General features: G+C 44.6%; 2 non-coding genes across 2 annotated transcripts; both read right to left on the reverse strand.

Annotated features, from left to right (window-relative positions):
• Positions 1–276: 276 nt before the first annotated feature.
• TRNAA-CGC (transfer RNA alanine (anticodon CGC)) lies at positions 277–348 on the reverse strand. Its single transcript has one exon. It is a non-coding gene; the product is annotated as a tRNA-Ala (tRNA).
• A 12,470-nt stretch (positions 349–12,818) lies between these two features.
• On the reverse strand, positions 12,819–12,891 carry TRNAK-UUU (transfer RNA lysine (anticodon UUU)). Its single transcript has one exon. It is a non-coding gene; the product is annotated as a tRNA-Lys (tRNA).
• Positions 12,892–16,596: the final 3,705 nt, after the last annotated feature.

Consider the following 16,596-nt stretch of genomic DNA (forward strand, 5'->3'; position numbering starts at 1 on the left):
GCTTTCAGAGGATGAATTTCTTTTGCATTGTCCCTCTGGCTTTGTCTTCTCTCTACATAATAAAACACCCCAGGGAAATTTCCAGAGAGCAAATTTCCAGGAACATGTGTCGGTTCATCAAATGTTAGAGAAATAAACATACAGACAGCAAATAGCTCTACTGAAAGGGAACGATAACGGTTAAAGATGAGAAAGGACTAACGTGTCTCATGTGGAAATTCTAGAGCAGAGGCCCAACTAGTTAATAGTTAAAAACAACCGGAATAAAAAGGGCTCTGGAGATGCCGGGGATCGAACCCGGGGCCTCATACATGCGAAGCATGCGCTCTACCACTGAGCTACATCCCCTGGCGAGGGGCCCCAGCCGGGCAGCTTCCTGTCCTGTTCAAAGCGCGCAATTATTCGGCGCTATTTCGTCTTGGACCTGCGCGCGGCGGTCCGGGGGGGAGAAGCCCACCTGCAGCCCCGTCGGCCGGGCCAAGCGGCCTCCTTCCCGCCCGCGGCTGCTCTCAAGCCCGCTGCCAAACCCAGCAGCAGGCAGGCAGAGGGCAGGGATCCTCCCGGATCCTCTGGACAATGTTCTACCGGCCACAGGCTCGTGGCAAATGCCACCCCCAATTCCCTGCCGCTGCGTCGGCTGGAGGACTGGCTCAGTCTCGGGGCGGCCGCGCCAACGGGATGCCGCTCAGAGCCCAGCCAGCGCGGACGGACGAAAACGCGCACATCGTGCCCTGATCTGGGTCCCGAGGCAGCGGCTCGGCCCACACACACCGCCGCCGGCACTCGAGCCCTCCCCTGTGAAGCCCGCTCCGGAGACTCTTAGACTCAGAAGCCGCGACTCCTTCCTTCCCTCTTTCCTTGATCCACCGGCCGGCTTCTCTTTGCTCGCGTCCCCGAGGCCCCGCGCGTCCGCGCCGAGGGAAGCCCGCACCGGCCCACCCGGACCCCGCGCGTCCGCGCCGAGGGAAGCCCCCACCGGCCCACCCGGACCCCGCGAGACCGCGCCGAGGGAAGCCGGCACCGGCCCACCCGGGCCCCGCGAGTCCGCGCCGAGGGAAGCCCGCACCGGCCCATGCGAGCCTCCCTACAGCCGCCATCCACTGGAAGGTTGACCACCTCAGACCCCGGGGCAGGCACAGAAGTCATACAGGAGAGAGCAGCCGTGCAGAAGTAAAAATGACAGCACCAAAGGCACACGATCCATAAAAAGAAAAAAAAAAGTCATTGATAAGTCGAACTTCATTAAAATTAAAAACTTCTGCTCTGAGAAAGACATTCTCAAGACAGTAAGAAGACAAGCCAAAGACTGGGAGAAATATTTGCAAGGCACAGATTTGATAACAGAATGGTATCCAAAATATACAAAGAACTCTTAAAACTCAACAGTAAGAAAACAAACAACTGATTTAAAAAACAGACAAAATACCTTAACAGACTCTCACCAAAGATACACAGATGCCAAATAGGTGTCTGAAAAGATGGGCCACACCAAAAGTCATCAGGGAAATGCAAATTAAAATAATGAGATACCAGGACACACCTATCGGGATGGTCAAAACCCAGAATACCAAGAGCACCAGGTGCTGGGGAGGGTGTGGAAGGACAGCAACTCTGATTTATTGCCGAAATAAGCCATTAAACGTGATACTATTAATGGTGGATCCATGTCCTGATACATTTGTCAGAACCCACAGAATGTACAACACCAAAGTGAACATAATGTAAACCATGACCTCTAGGTGATAATGAGCTATCCAGGTCTGTGTTCCTTCTTTCTGTATACCCTTGATTTCTTCTCTTTTGTCTTATTAAATCAGCTAGTACTTCCAATGATATTGAGAAGGAGTGGTGGGAGGGGACATCCTTGCTTTACTCCTGATCTTAGCCAGAAGCCTCCCGTTTCTCACCATTAGCAGTTAGCTGTAGGATTTTTGTAGATAACATATTCTTTATCAGGCTGAGGACACTCCCTTCTATTCTGAGTTTGCTTAGAGTTTTTATAATAAATGAGAGTTGGATTTTGTCAAATGCTTTTCTGCATCTACTGATATGGTCATACGATTTCTCTTCAGCCTGTTGATATAATGGATCACATCAACTGATTTTCAAATGTTGAACTAGCCTCCCATACCTGCAGTAAATCCCACTTGGGCATGATGTATAACTCTTTTTTTATACATTGTTGGATTTGATTTGCGATTTTTTGAGGATTTTTGCATTTATGTTCATGAGAGATATTGGTCTCTAGTTTCCTTTATTGGGAATGTCTTTGGTTTTGGTGTTAGGATAAAGCTGGCCTCATGAGATTATTCCTGATGCTTCTATCTATTGAAAGAGATTGTTGAGAACTGGTATAATTTCTTCTTTAAATGTTTGGTAGATTCCCCAGTGAACCCATCTGGTCTCAGTGCTTTCTGTTTTGGAAAGTTATTGCTTATTGATTCAATTTCTTTAACATAGATTTATTCAGATCTTCTATTTCTTTCAGAGTAATTTTTCCTTTTCCTTTTTATTGTAGAACATCTTAACATATATGAAAACAAAAGGAATACTGTTATGAATTTCCACATATCCATTCTCAGTTTTATTAATTATGAACTCATTACCAATTTTCCTCATAATCAGAGTAGCTTTGATGTACAATTCTGTTCCTATGAATGAGTTCAGGCATCTTTTCATACATTTCATATATTTAAGACCCATTTCTATTTTCCTTCTGTGAACCATCTTTTCATATTTGCCAAATTTTCTGCTAAATTTTTGAAATTTTTCTGATCGATCTGTAGGTTCCTTTTATATGTATAGGAGCATAGTAATTGGTATTTTCCCAAATATGTCCCTTCTCCATTTCTGGATACATGCTCTGAACATGTTTTTCTGCTCCCTTTAAGTTAGGTGTGACCATTTTTTTTTCCACCCCAAAAGCATGTGGCTTCTCACTTGAACTTTAAAAGGCATGTGCATAATTCTTTAGAGCTCACTTTCATAATTCTTGCAGTGCTCGCTTTCCCTCTGAAATAGCAACTGACAACATTCTAGGTAGAAGCTAAAATACAGGGGGGTGGGAGGATGGGTTAGCCTGGTGATGGGTATTGAGGAGGGCATGTTCTGCATGGAGCACTGGGTGTTATGCACAAACAATGAATCATGGAACACTATATCTAAAACTAATGATGTAATGTATGGGGATTAACATAACAATAAAAAAATTTAAAAAAAATGGAAATGACTGAAATGTCCATTGACAAGAAAACAGATGAAGGTATCCAAGAAGGTGTCTGGTACATAGTAAACACTCAATAAACAGCAGCCTGTTATCTCCAAAAAAAAAAAAAAGAAGCTAAAATACGCTACCCCAAAATATGTCACTTTGGCAAAATGGTTATTTTGAGTTGGAGGCAAATGAGAATCAACAGATGCAAAAAGAAGCTTTTCCAGAACTTCCTTTATCTAAGTAAAAGCAAAACCTTCTGAGAAATGAGGACTGTCACAAATTCCCTCTCCTGGGGAGGTTTTATGGCCACGAAGAAGTAGAAAGCTGGTGCTGAGATGGATTCGCACAGACAAGCCTCACTCCATTGGTTTCCCCCATGTATTTACCTTCCCGCAGTTAGCTGCCCTTGAAAGTCCAAAGCCCTTGTCCTTTATTTTGTCACTTCTCTACAAATTCATTGTTCTTTGCTAAGATGCTATATAAGCCCAAGTTTGAGCTACCGCTTTTAGTTACTCATCATGAAGTACTCCCATGTGACTGCATGCATTAGTAAACTTCTGTTCAAATTTCCTCCGGTTAATCTGGTTTTTGTCAGTTTAATTTGCAGGGTCCCAGGCAATGCATTTAAACTAGGTAGAAGAAAAAGACTGTTTCCCTCCCCTACACTACTTTATCGTCCTAAATCCCAGATTGAGAATACTGGGGAGGAAAGCCATCAGCCAACCAGTGAGGAAAAAAATGTCATGTGCTAAGAATAAGTTTTTATTGTTAAGTCACTGAGATTTTGTGGCTGTTTTCTCTTACACTCTGATCAAGCCTACACTGAGTGACACGGGGAATCCTTCTGGTGATATGAATAGCAATTCTATTTTCCTAGCCTGAGATTTCTCTTTGACTTTGCTTGTGGATTTTTACTCTGTCATACAGGAGGTTTTGTTTTACTCCATGATTATTCCAATAATACATATCTATTGCATAAAATTTGGAAAGTAGGAGAAGGGTAAATATACTAAGGAGAAATTCGCTATACTCTTACCACTCTTTCAGAAGTTCTCTTGAAATAAAATTTGTCAATATTTTCCTTTAAATAATTCCGGATTTTTAAAAAGATTTTATTTATTATACAGCGAGATAAAGGGAGAGAAAGGGCAAGCAGGGGGAGGGCCAGAGAGAGAGGGAAAATCCCAAGTAAAGTGCAGAGCCCCATCCTGGGACTTGGTCCCAAGACCCTGAGACAAAATCAAGAGACGCTTAACGGCTTAACCGACAAAGCCACCCAGGCGCCCCTAATCTTATGAAACACCATTTGGAATTCATCCTGCTTTATGTTGTGGAATATGGAATCAATTTTTTCTTCCTACATAACTGATGAGGGAGCAGAAAGCTAGCTGATACCCTGCAACCTTGCCCCACCCCCCACTCCTGGGGGGGACGTGTGTGACGTTCCTCCAGGAATCTCCCAACTGTCATCACGTTACTGCCTTGCTAGAGGGAAAAACAACCTTGACTTGACAATGGCAAGGCCCCTGGTATCTGGTAGGTCCTCTTTTGCATAAGAAAGTCCTTTTGAAAACCTCCCTTTGCCTCAGTATATAATCAGCCTCCCCTCCCAGCCCCGGGGCAGCAGCTCTTCCTGCCCACCGGTCCTGTCTCCGTGCTTTACTAAAACCACCATTTTGCACCAAAGATGTCTCAAAAATTCCTTCTTGGTTGTCGGCTCTGGACTCCACGCCACCAAACTTCACCTATATTCCAAAACCACATCAATACCCAGATTTTTGCCACATCAATTATTAAACAGCCTATCTTTACCCAGAATGGAAGATTATAACTCACTAGGCTTGTAGTTATAAATCTAGCGGACAGAAATAAAGTATGGATATAGAATAGTTGAGCCTAGTTAACTAGTTAATGACAATTAGCTAGTTTGATCGAACAAATGTATGCAGAACTCCTGAGAACAAAGTTCCCTCATGATCAAAATAACATTATACCAATTACAGAGTCTAAAGCCCAACTAAAAAGTGTTTTTACCTCTGTACCTCGTTTTCTTCCCCTAAAAGATACTGTGACTATCTTTTCAAATGTATATCTGAGTTTCCTTTCAGATGTGAATTTTACCCTTGTTTATAATTTCCTTTGTTGCAAATATGTGTATCTGAATCTCTTTTCAAATATATATCTTTTTACTGTTACACATTCTGTTTTTAAAGCATATACATACTTGAATAGCTTTAAAAATATATTATCAACATTTTGAAGGTGATTTTGTGAACACAAGAATTTCTCTCCCCAGTGGATCACAAAGTAATTTCTGGAACACTAAGGGATTCAGAGGGTTGTGGAAAAAGCGCCACAGACTTGGAAAATTTAAATATGGCTTTCTGCCTACAGGAAGTAATGGAGGGAATAACCATGGGCAGAGAGTCAGTTGGCTCCTTCCTTTCTTTTTTTTTTTAATTTATTATTTATTTATTTATTTATTTATTTATTTATTTTTCGGCTCTTTCCTTTCAAATCTTAACCCATCCATTTTGCAAATGAATGATTTGGTTAGAAGACAGTCTTTTGTCATTCACAGAAAAAATATATCAGCCTTTAGGTACCAGAAAGAAAAAAGATGGTAAAAGAATATGAAATATGAAGCACTTTATCAGAAAGAATTCAGATAACTTTTTTTTTTTTCAAAGATTTTATCCATTTATTTGTGAGAGAGAGAGAGCACAAGCAGGGGGAACGGCAGAGGGAGAGGGAGAAGCAGGGTCCCTACCGAGCAGGGAGCCCGACGCGGGGTTTGATTCCAGGACCCTGAGATCATGACCTGAGCCAAACTGACTGAGCCACCCAGGTGTCCCAGATAACTTTAAATCGTGGCAATTTACCAGTGCCTAAGGATCGCCTCACAAAAATGAATAAAAATTTGCCTACAGATTTTGAATGTGAGTTATGGATCGGCTTTCATTTGTGAGCACTTTGCACATTCCATATATTTTCTTCTCTCTGTTTAAATGTGTTAGTTCTTAGAACTCTGCTGTCCAATATGATAGCCTGGTACATGGAACTTCTGAGCACCTGAAATATGACCAGTCCGACTTGAGATGGGCTGTCTGTATAAAATATACACCAGTTTCAGACTTAGTATGAAAAAAAGAATGTGGGCGCGTGGGTGGCTCAGTCGTTAAGTGTCTGCCTTCGGCTCAGGTCATGATCCCAGGGTCCTGGGATCGAGCCCCGCATCGGGCTCCCTGCTCCGTGGGAAGCCTGCTTCTCCCTCTCCCACTCCCCCTGCTTGTGTTCCCTCTCTCGCTGTCTCTCTCTGTCAAATAAATAAAAGCTTAAAAAAAAAAGAAAAGAAAAAAAGAATGTAAAACAAATATCGAGGCAATATGTTTATATGGATTACTTGTTGAAATGATAATATTTTGTATATGTTGAATTAAATAAAATGTTATTCATTTCACCTGTTTCTCCTTTTTTCAATGTGAGTATTAGAAATTTTCAATTCTATATATGGTTGGCATTTGTGGTCACGTTATATTGGGCGGTGCATCCCAAGAAAACTACCATGCTTTTGCTTAATGTATTGTCCAAGGTGACAGAGCAAGATGTTTTATAATCTTTAACATTCAATTTTGCAAATCAGTGATTAATCACACGAGCTCTAGGATGGACCACATTCTCCAGACTGCCCCCTCTTGGCACTGCTGTGGGCCTTGGTTTCTGGTTTCTTTCCTTCCAGAGGACTAACTCCTTGCAGTGACTAACTAGCAAAGGACCAAACACATAGTGTGAGTTCTAGAAAGATTTGATTTCAGGATAACTTTTACAGCTTTTTTTTTCTTATTTTAGAAGAAATACATGTTCTTTGCAAAAAAAATATGGAAAAATGCAGATAAGCAAGAAGGGTGAAATAAAAATCAGGACAGATTCCACTACGTCAAATTCAAATCTGTTAACGTTTTGCTGTATGTGATTCTGGTATTTTTCCCTGTCTGTGTCTGGGTATGTGTTTGTTTCATTTTTTTAATAAACTGGAAATACACTGTCATATATTTTTTCAAATGTATCTAGGTAATTGTACTTTCTGTCAGGCCCACAAACCTGTGGGTTCCTTCATGTTGGGAACTCTGTCTTATTCACCTCTGTATCTTCAATGTCTAGAATGTCATTTTTAGTAGTTGTATAATATTATATTAATGTACTAAAATTTATCTCTGCAGCAGTAAATGAATACAAACAAGCAAGAGTACAATAAAGCAAAATAAAAGCAAGAGGTTTAAATGATTGGGAAACAAAAAACAAGTCATTGTTCACAGACAAAAATAGCCAAGGAGAATTAAAGTCAAAAAAGACCTTCAGCGAACAAATGGAAAATAATGTGAATGACCCGTATCACTGGAAAATCTTTCAATAGGAATTCTTACATAACGCAACTGAATGGCTGTCTCAACTGTCCCTTGTGTTTGAGCTTTCCTGTGTCACAGTGCAAGCTAGTATGCGTATCCTTGTTACAAAGGGCCGCACTGCCTTCCAAGAATTAAAAATTCTCATTTGAAACACTGAGTGTTGCAAAACTTGAACAGTGATGATTACCATCTTTTCATATTGATCAGTAAATGACTGTGATAGAAATACTGGAATGCAGTGTAGATGCCTGGGTCACCAACGTGAAAACAGGAGACCTCACCGTTTGGTGGAGAGTTGCCCATAGTTGGTCAGCTAAGTTCAGTAACATGCAGTTTAGCGGTTGGTCTTACGACTTCCACAGTTTCAACTCACAATGAATGTAAACCACATCTGTGATTTCTCTTGATGACAAAACCACGGATGCTGCCCACACTTCTGTGGGTTGCTGCCTATATTCATTAAAGGAATAATAAATTATGGTTGGAGGTAAGTAAATATAAATTTGTAATTTTTTCCCATCCAAGTTCTTAAGCCCCTGAAATCTATCCATAGACTCCACTGGGGATCATTGGGCTCTGGGTTTACAATCTTTTTATTATTTTATCCTTGTGTTAACTTATTTAACCTTCATAAAGATCTTATGCAGTAGATACTCTTATTATCCTCATTTAACTGCCCAGAAAATGAGAGACTAAATATTCTCTCCAAATCCATATGACTAGTAAATGGCAGAGCTGGGATTTGAACCCAGGATAAGGGACTCCAGAGTATATGTCTTATTTTTCATTTTCCTTTTTTAAGATTTTATTTATTTATTTGAGAGAGAGCAAAGCAAGAGAGAGCATGAGCGGCTCATGGGGAGGGGCAGAGGGAGAGGTAGAAGCAGGCTCCCCACTGAGCAGAGAGACCCTCCCCGGCACCCCTTATTTTTTATTTTAAGCTAAGAGTTTATGTATATTTAGTCCCATATACTTTTAGCAATATCACTGATCTTTCTGTCTATTCCTGATTCATTTCCATTTTAATTATTCTAGATTTATAATATGTTTAATATCTACTAAGGCAAACCGTCTCTTACCATTCTGACATTTTTTTCAATATTCAAACTAATTACATCTGAATTTTGAGGAAGGAATTTTTGATTTATAGGCTAATATGGGGAGAACTGATATTTGAAAATACTAAGCATTCTGACCTAGGAACAGGATATTCCCTCCATGCACTAAGATAGATACATAAGCCCCTCATTAAGATAATGTTGCTTTTGGGGGCACCTGGGTGGCTCAGTCAGTTAGGCGTCTGACTCTTGATTTCAGTTCAGGTCATGATCTCAGGGTCCTGGGATCGAGCCTATGATGGGCTCCACACTGGGCGTGGAGCCTGCTTAAGATTCTCTCTGTCCCTCCCCATCCTCCAAAAAAGATGTGGCTTTCTTTATATAACTGATGTACTTTTAGTTTAACTTATTATTAGTTTATACTTTTATTACAATTACAAATATCTATTTCCCCTATATTTCCTTCTAATTGATCACTGCCTGTCATGGTGTTTTAAAAATGTATACAAAAGGGGCGCCTGGGTGGCTCAGCTGTTGTCCATCTGCCTTCTGCTCAGGTCATGATCCCAGGGTCCTGGGATGGAGCCCAGCATCAGGCTCCCTGCTTCTCCCTTTCCCACTCCCCCTGCTTGTGTTCCCTCTCTCACTGTGTCTCTCTCTGTCAAATAAATAAGCAAAATCTTGTACGTAAGTAAATAAATAAATGTGTACAAAATATTTAATACTCTTCCCTTCAAGAAAAGGAAACTAATTTCCCTTCCCTTGAACACTGGACTTAATGATTCTCTTCTAATGATTGGAACGAGGCAGAATAACTGTACAATTTGAGAGACCAGGTCGTAAAAGATGGGGTAATTTATTATGCAACAATAGATAACTAATACACTGGCATATATTTATTTCCTGCTTAGTCTTTGTATTAACTTTCTTTTATATGGGTTTTTAGCTGCTTCTATCTCTTGATATAGCAAACTGTATTATCAGGACATAAATGTAATATAAATGTAATTGTATTATCAGAAGATAATGTAAGGGGCGCCTGGGTGGCTCAGTCGTTGGGCGTCTGCCTTCGGCTCAGGTCATGATCTCAGGGTCCTGGGATCGAGCCCCACGTCTGGCTCCCTGCTCTGCAGGAAGCCTGCTTCTCCCTCTCCCACTCCCCCTGCTTGTGTTCCCTCTCTGGCTGTGTCTCTCTCTTTCAAATAAATAAAATCTTAAAAAAAAAAAAAAAGAAGATAATGTAATATCTTTCTGATATGATGTCTCTTTTTTCTTATGTCATTCCTGTTGCTCCTGACATTATCCAGACAAATTATTCTTCCAAGTAACAATGACTACGGTTTTTAAAGCATATAATTTATCACACTAAAAATTTTTCTTCCCTTGCTATTTTTCTATGATGGCATGTGTAACAACGGGAATGAAGATCAATTTTAAGAAGTGAATTTTAGCTTCTATGATAGCATTATAAAGTACTGGATAATATAGTCTCTAAAGTAAAACAAAATCTTATTTCAGTCTTGAGTTCAGTATTTACTCTTGGCTACTGTTAAAATCAGATACTCCACGGGCAGCCTGTGAATGCACGACAGGCGACCATGTGTGTGTATGTGTGTGCAGATGTCACTTAAATATCATATGTAATGTTATATATGTATTTTCCTGTAACTGGTAAATAAGGAGAAGACAGATTCTGAAATATTTTCCCAAATAAGTCCAATGAGAAAGTAATCCTTGAGTTAATGACCACGAAGAAGATAAACAAATATGATTTCTTATGACACACTTAGTTCCTGCCTCAGATTTCTCCACCTCAAGTCTCATCTGCACGGCTACTGATTTAGGCAAGAGCAACCTGAAGAACCATATTACCTTCTGTCCTCTCCCAGCTCATTACTTGAATAAAATAGTTTTCAGGTTTCCCCTATATTTCCTCCCAATTACTATTAGAAAGTGTTTTATTTCTTCCTTTAATATTGAAGGCGTTTTATAGGGCGCCTGGGTGGCTCAGTCGTTGGGCGTCTGCCTTTGGCTCAGGTCATGGTCCCAGGGTCCTGGGATCAAGTCCCGCATCGGGCTCCCTGCTCCGCAGGAAGCCTGCTTCTCCCTCTCCCACTCCCCCTGCTTGTGTTCCCTCTCTCGCTGTGTCTCTCTCTGTCAAATAAATTTTAAAAAAAAATCTTTTTTAAAAAAAGTGTTTTATGTCTTCCCTTTGATATTGATGTATTATAAGGGATCCCTGAGAAAATTGGATTGGACAGGCAAGTAACAGAGAGTTCTTCTTCCACTCCCCCTTACAAAAGGGAAGTGAGAACATTCTGGCACAGGATGACCACGTGTCCTAACTGAAAAGGCCTCGTATTCCTCTACCTCAGTCCCTCATGATTACTCTGTTCTTTCTGGTACTTCTTTACTCCAAATAGCAGAAATGAAAAAAGTTACTTGATTTAACTTCTGACAATTGACCTGTGATGTCATAGTGGGGATTTGTCAGTCAAAGATCCTAAGGGAAAGCGGGAACATCATTAAACAAATATTTGAATGCCTTCAATGGGCCTGGACTCCTTCCAAAAAGGCATAAAAGGCTTCTGTTTTCCCTCAGGACATAGATGGGTTAGACATACGCTTTATGTTTGGGGGTTTTCTTTTTTAAGATTTTATTTATTTGTTTTGGACAGCACGAGCAGGAAGGGCAGAAGGAGATGGAGAGAGAGAATCTCAAGCAGACTCCACACTGAGCACAGAGCCCAATGCAGGGCTCATTTCCAGGACCCTGAGATGATGACCTGAACTGAAACCAAGAGTTGGACACTTCACCGGCTGTGCCACGTAGGCGCCCCACATTTGGGCGTTTTCTGAATAGAGTATATTGGTCATGGGTGTGTTCTGTCTTCTGATTAAAATGAGTTCCTCAGTTTCTCAAAAAATTCTGTAACTTAAGAGTTAATCCCACAGCCTTCCATTGAGTAGATGTTTCAGTAACATTGGCAAAGAAAGTTTGGACACTGCCACAAAAATTCAGGGAAAATGTTTGAGGTCTAGCTGGAAGTAAATGGAGAGGAACCCCTCCATGTCAGGAATGTACAACAGCCCACTCGGGGACCAGCTGCAGCCGAGGTGCAGAGTAATGACTTACCAGGAACGCTGGGCATGAGCCTAGTTGCGCTTTGCACCAGGACACAGAACCAAGTTAAAACAGCCCATCTCCCTCAGCTCACGCCTCTCTCTTCCTCAGAGTCTCGCAGCCTGATGAGACAACTGAGAGACAAGCCCTGCAGACAAACAAGATCCTCAGAAGTTCACCATCGACTGCAGGGGACTTCTGGGAACACGAACAACTGTCTCTTATGGGCAGAGGAAGGCAAAGAGGAGATAGCAATAACCTTGCCTCGATTTCTAGGCACTTCCTGGGATTTCTAAGGAAGTTCAGGAGCATTATGCTACCTAGAATGAATCCAGAGCCCAAGATCACTCTAGCTCACAACAGGGTTTTCCATGAATACAATTAATGCGTTCCCAATCTTTAAATCACCATGAACCCTTCTCAATTCTCACTCTATGTACTGTCCCTCTCCCCTGTAGCTACATAATTAATATTTTTTAATATTTTATTTATTTATTTGACAGAGAAAGGGAACAAAAGCAGGGGGGAGTAGGAAAGGGAGAAGCTGACTCCCCACTGAGCAGGGAGCCCGATGCGGGGCTCGATCCAGGGACCCTGGGATCATGACCTGAGCCAAAGGCAAACGCTTAATGACTGAGCCACCCAGGCGCCCCATAATTAATAATAATTTTTAAAGAAAATCTTAGAATCAGAGATTCTTACAGAATAGCAGTTTTCAGGGATCGCTGTGGTTGTCAAATATTTTCACAAGACTGCATCTTAAATGTGTAGGTATCTTAAATTAATCAGGTTCAAATCCAAGTTCCTCTCCCCTTCTGGAGGAAATAGAGCAACCTTCCAACAAGCCGGAGAACATTCTTTTCATATGGTAAAAGGCACCTCCCTCTTACACAAGCAAAGACAGAGTACCCACTCTCCGTGCCAGGATCCAATCCCCTTGACCAGGGAGGGAAGTACCGTTAACACTTTTTTGGACCTGAGAATATAGGAAGAAAAAAAAAAAAGAGGGACTTCTACGCCCGAACAGGGACTTGAACCCTGGACCCTCAGATTAAAAGTCTGATGCTCTGCCAACTGAGCTATCCGGGCTCATGTGCTCGGTTTCCTCTGACAGCCCAGTAAAGGTAAGCGTATTAGGCTATTGTTGACTTCGTTCTGCCCCCTGGATATGTTGAAAGCAATCACTTGCACACGCAACTCATACACTCAAACAAAGCAGCCGCGGACCCCGCTCCCACCCTCACTAAGTGCTCCCACCACAACCAGACTCCGGGGTGGAACAACTGGGCTTCCCTCAAAACCCCAAGCACAGGGCGCGCTCCGAAGGGCTCAGGTCTGGAAAGAGCCTCCACGACGCTCTCAAGTCCCACCGTTTGGGTAAAAATGAGTGGGGTCTTCTCGTGGGACGAAAGTTTTCGTCTCACCTCCCTTAAAATACACGGGACTCCAGCATTTCCTTGTACCTAGCGGATGCAGAGAAAAGATGCAGAGCTGGACACGTCCCTCCTACCCATCTACCCAAATCCGCTTCGCGTTTAAAGATCCATATTCAAGTTCTCTTCTCCCTACTCTGCTAACCGTGTCAGGGTGGGCAGTTAGGGAGGCTCTAGCGGGATGCCCGGAGGCCGGCAAGGAGGCGGCCGTGGCCGGCTGTGGGGAAGCTCAGGGGCCTGTCCCGGCAGCATCCACGAGAGGCCGAGAAGCCGGATCCCACCAGACAGGCCCACGAGGGCGGCGCCACGACAGGAAACCCCTGAGCAAGTGAGCAAACCCTGCTTCCAGCCCCAAGTAATAAATATTCCGCCATGTAGTTAGCAACTGTCAATAAAAGGTAGAAACCCAACCCCCAGGGGCGCATCTCGGCGTCTCTCTCTCACCTGCTCTCACACCACGAGAGTGTACTTTTGCTTTAAAAAAAAACCTTCCCGCTTGTGTCGCTCATCACCCGTGCTGCGCTCTGTCCTTAAATTCCTCTCCTGAGACTCAGAACCTTTCTCGACATCTTCGGGCCGGGCTGGGTGGAGGCCCCTGGGCCAGGGTCTCTCTAGTTCACCCGGCGGCAGCCCCAGCCGGCCTCCTCCCTCGCCCCAACCACCCAGCCTCACCGCCCCCCCCCCGCCTGCTCCTACGGGAGGCCTGCCCAATTACGCGGTCCAAACTACCAGGTTCTGGGTTCCCAGCCCTCGAGGTCTGGGCTTCCCGGACCTGCCAGATTTTCAATCCGGGGAGCTTCTCAGTAGTATAAATTTCTGTGCATCCCCGCGTGACTGCCACACAAGGGGGCCGAAGGCGGAGAGCGTGGCCCTCGGCGCCCCGGGTCTGGCTGCAGACGCGCTCCGGGCGCACGGCGCACCCGGCTGCACACGCGGGACCCGGCGCACCCGGCTGCACACGCGGGACCCGGCGCACGGCGCTCCGGCTGCACACGCGGGACCCGGCGCACGGCGCTCCGGCTGCACACGCGGGACCCGGCGCACGGCGCTCCTGGCTGCACACGCGGTACCCAGCGCACCCGGCTGCACACGCGGGACCCGGCGCACTTGGCTGCACGCACGGTACCCGGCGCACGGCGCCCTCGCGCGCCCCTGACTCCGGGGAGTTCCCTCCGAAAGCCGTTTTGGGTCCGACGAGAGCGTTCTCCCTCCTCCGTCCCCACTCCCATCGGCCCGAACAGACCCTCCGCGGGGAACGGCGCCGCTTCCCCGGGTTGGCGGCACTCACCGTCGCCGCGTCCGTCCCGCCAGGCTCCGTGAAGGCTCCCCGCGCCGCCGCCTCCCCCGGAAGCACCGGAATCCCGCCCCCGGGCGCACGGCGCGGGCCTCGTCCTGTATCCTTCCGCAAGACCCTCGCCGTCCTTCCGACGGCTTTGAAGGCAGAGGAGGAGGAAGCTGGGGGAGAGTAGGCACTTGAAGCCACACGTAAACATCCCCGTCCTGAGACTTGTCCCGGCTGGAATGGAAATGCTTTCCCGAGAATTAGCTGAGGAGCGGGACCTTGCAGCGAGCTGAGAGGAGCAGGAAGAGCCTTGAAGCACAAACGACGAATCCCAGGGTCCAAAACCGGTCGCAAGCCCGCCTTTCCTTTGTTTCCCAGAAATACAAACCAACGATTCCTAACTCTCCTGTCCCAGTGGGTCTCCCTGGGCCCTCACGGTACCCTCACTTTCAACATCATAATACCGCCTTCTCTTTGAGAGCACGTGAAATTCCAGGTCCTGGATGCGAGCCCTCTGCAGAATTCCGCCCAGGGATGACAGTGCTTGGCAGACGTTGTCATCATCCTCCCGAAGACGCTTCATTGACGTTTCAAATTCATTCTGTCCGAAGAGCGCCAGAACAGGGATTGTGGCAGACCCTTCCCCTTTTCCTTTAGTAGCTGAAGATCTTCTGTCTTCTCTTTCCATCTGGACCTAGATTTTCAGAGACAACTTTTTGAGTGGTTTTGGTTTTTGGTTTTTGGTTTTTCCTTTGTGCCCACTCCTCTGCATTTTCCGACAGGTCTCTGGTAGTCAGGAGCAGGGACCCTGGGGTGATGGTGTGGGAAACCCATGCTACCACGGAGATTGACCAGACCAGGTCGGATCTGGAGGTCCAAGCTCAGGGCCACTTGACCTCTGCGGCCATGTGGGGGCCAAAGATGAGGTTTAGACACCCTAGGTCTAGCTATTTCCTTTCCCTGAGAAGAGTGCCCAGCATGTGGAATCCCTTGGATACTACAGTGGCCAGACTCCCAGTGCTCTTTTGAGACTTTCTTTCATGGTTCTGCCCCACTGCCATACTTGAGGCCATGTAGAATCTTCATATTTAATCCAGTGAGAATAGGAAGAGTAAGAGGAAAAAGACACTTTGGTGCTCCTGGAAGGGAAAATATCAAGCTCAGCCTTTTGTTCTCTGCCAAGTTACCACAGGAAAATTCAAGAGAACAGCCAATTCACCCCAAAAGGAATTTAAAAGCAGTGTTTACTTGGCATCTACCCTGAAATAGCCACTGCTTTCTAAAAGTAGTTCTTAGCTGGGAGAGTCTAAAAGCAGCACCCTTGAACACCTGTGCTTTCGGTGGTTCTAGCACCTGCTGTGTAAACAGGGCATCCTGAGTCTGAGTCTGGAGTCCCGTCTGTTCCATTTTCCCGTGTGAACGGCCAATCCCACCCTTTCCGGCCCAATTGCCTTTGAGAAGGGAGATCTTTTGTGTGTACACATGAAGCAAGCCTTGCTCTGTCTCTTGAAGCTCAGCATTTACAGATTTTCTACACCTTTGATACACAAACTGGCATCCAAAAGGAAATGAAAATAGAACTCATTCTGATACCTCCACGCGGCGTAGAATCATGCTTAGAAACAAAGTAGTTCTATAATTTTACTGGCTCCTCGTTTATAGGACAATGTTTGTTTTAGGAAACACAAGAAACTCACACATCTATCTATCCTTACCCTTCCTCCAATCCCCACAACCCCCTCTGCGCCGCCCCCCCCCCCTTTGGGCCGCATCTCTCTCTGGGATCTTTGGTGTAGCCTTAATTCGTGGATTCCACTTTATGACTTTCCTTAAACTTCTAAAAACAAGTGTTAAAAATGATTGCAGAAGAAAATTGAGGTGATGCAAACTTTAACACTTCATGAAGTGGACACTCTCAGAGGACTGCAAAATGGGGTAGAAGGCAGGAAACTTTTATAGGAGAAAGAATAAAGAACAAGGAAGTGACAAATAGAAAATTGCTGATTGGCTGGGGCCACATCAACCCTGTTTGGGGCGAGGAGGCCCAGAGCTGGCTGGGCATTTGGGGAATGACTGGAT

Source organism: Halichoerus grypus, chromosome 9, assembly GCF_964656455.1.
Source record: "Halichoerus grypus chromosome 9, mHalGry1.hap1.1, whole genome shotgun sequence".
Classification (NCBI taxonomy): Eukaryota; Metazoa; Chordata; class Mammalia; order Carnivora; family Phocidae; genus Halichoerus; species Halichoerus grypus.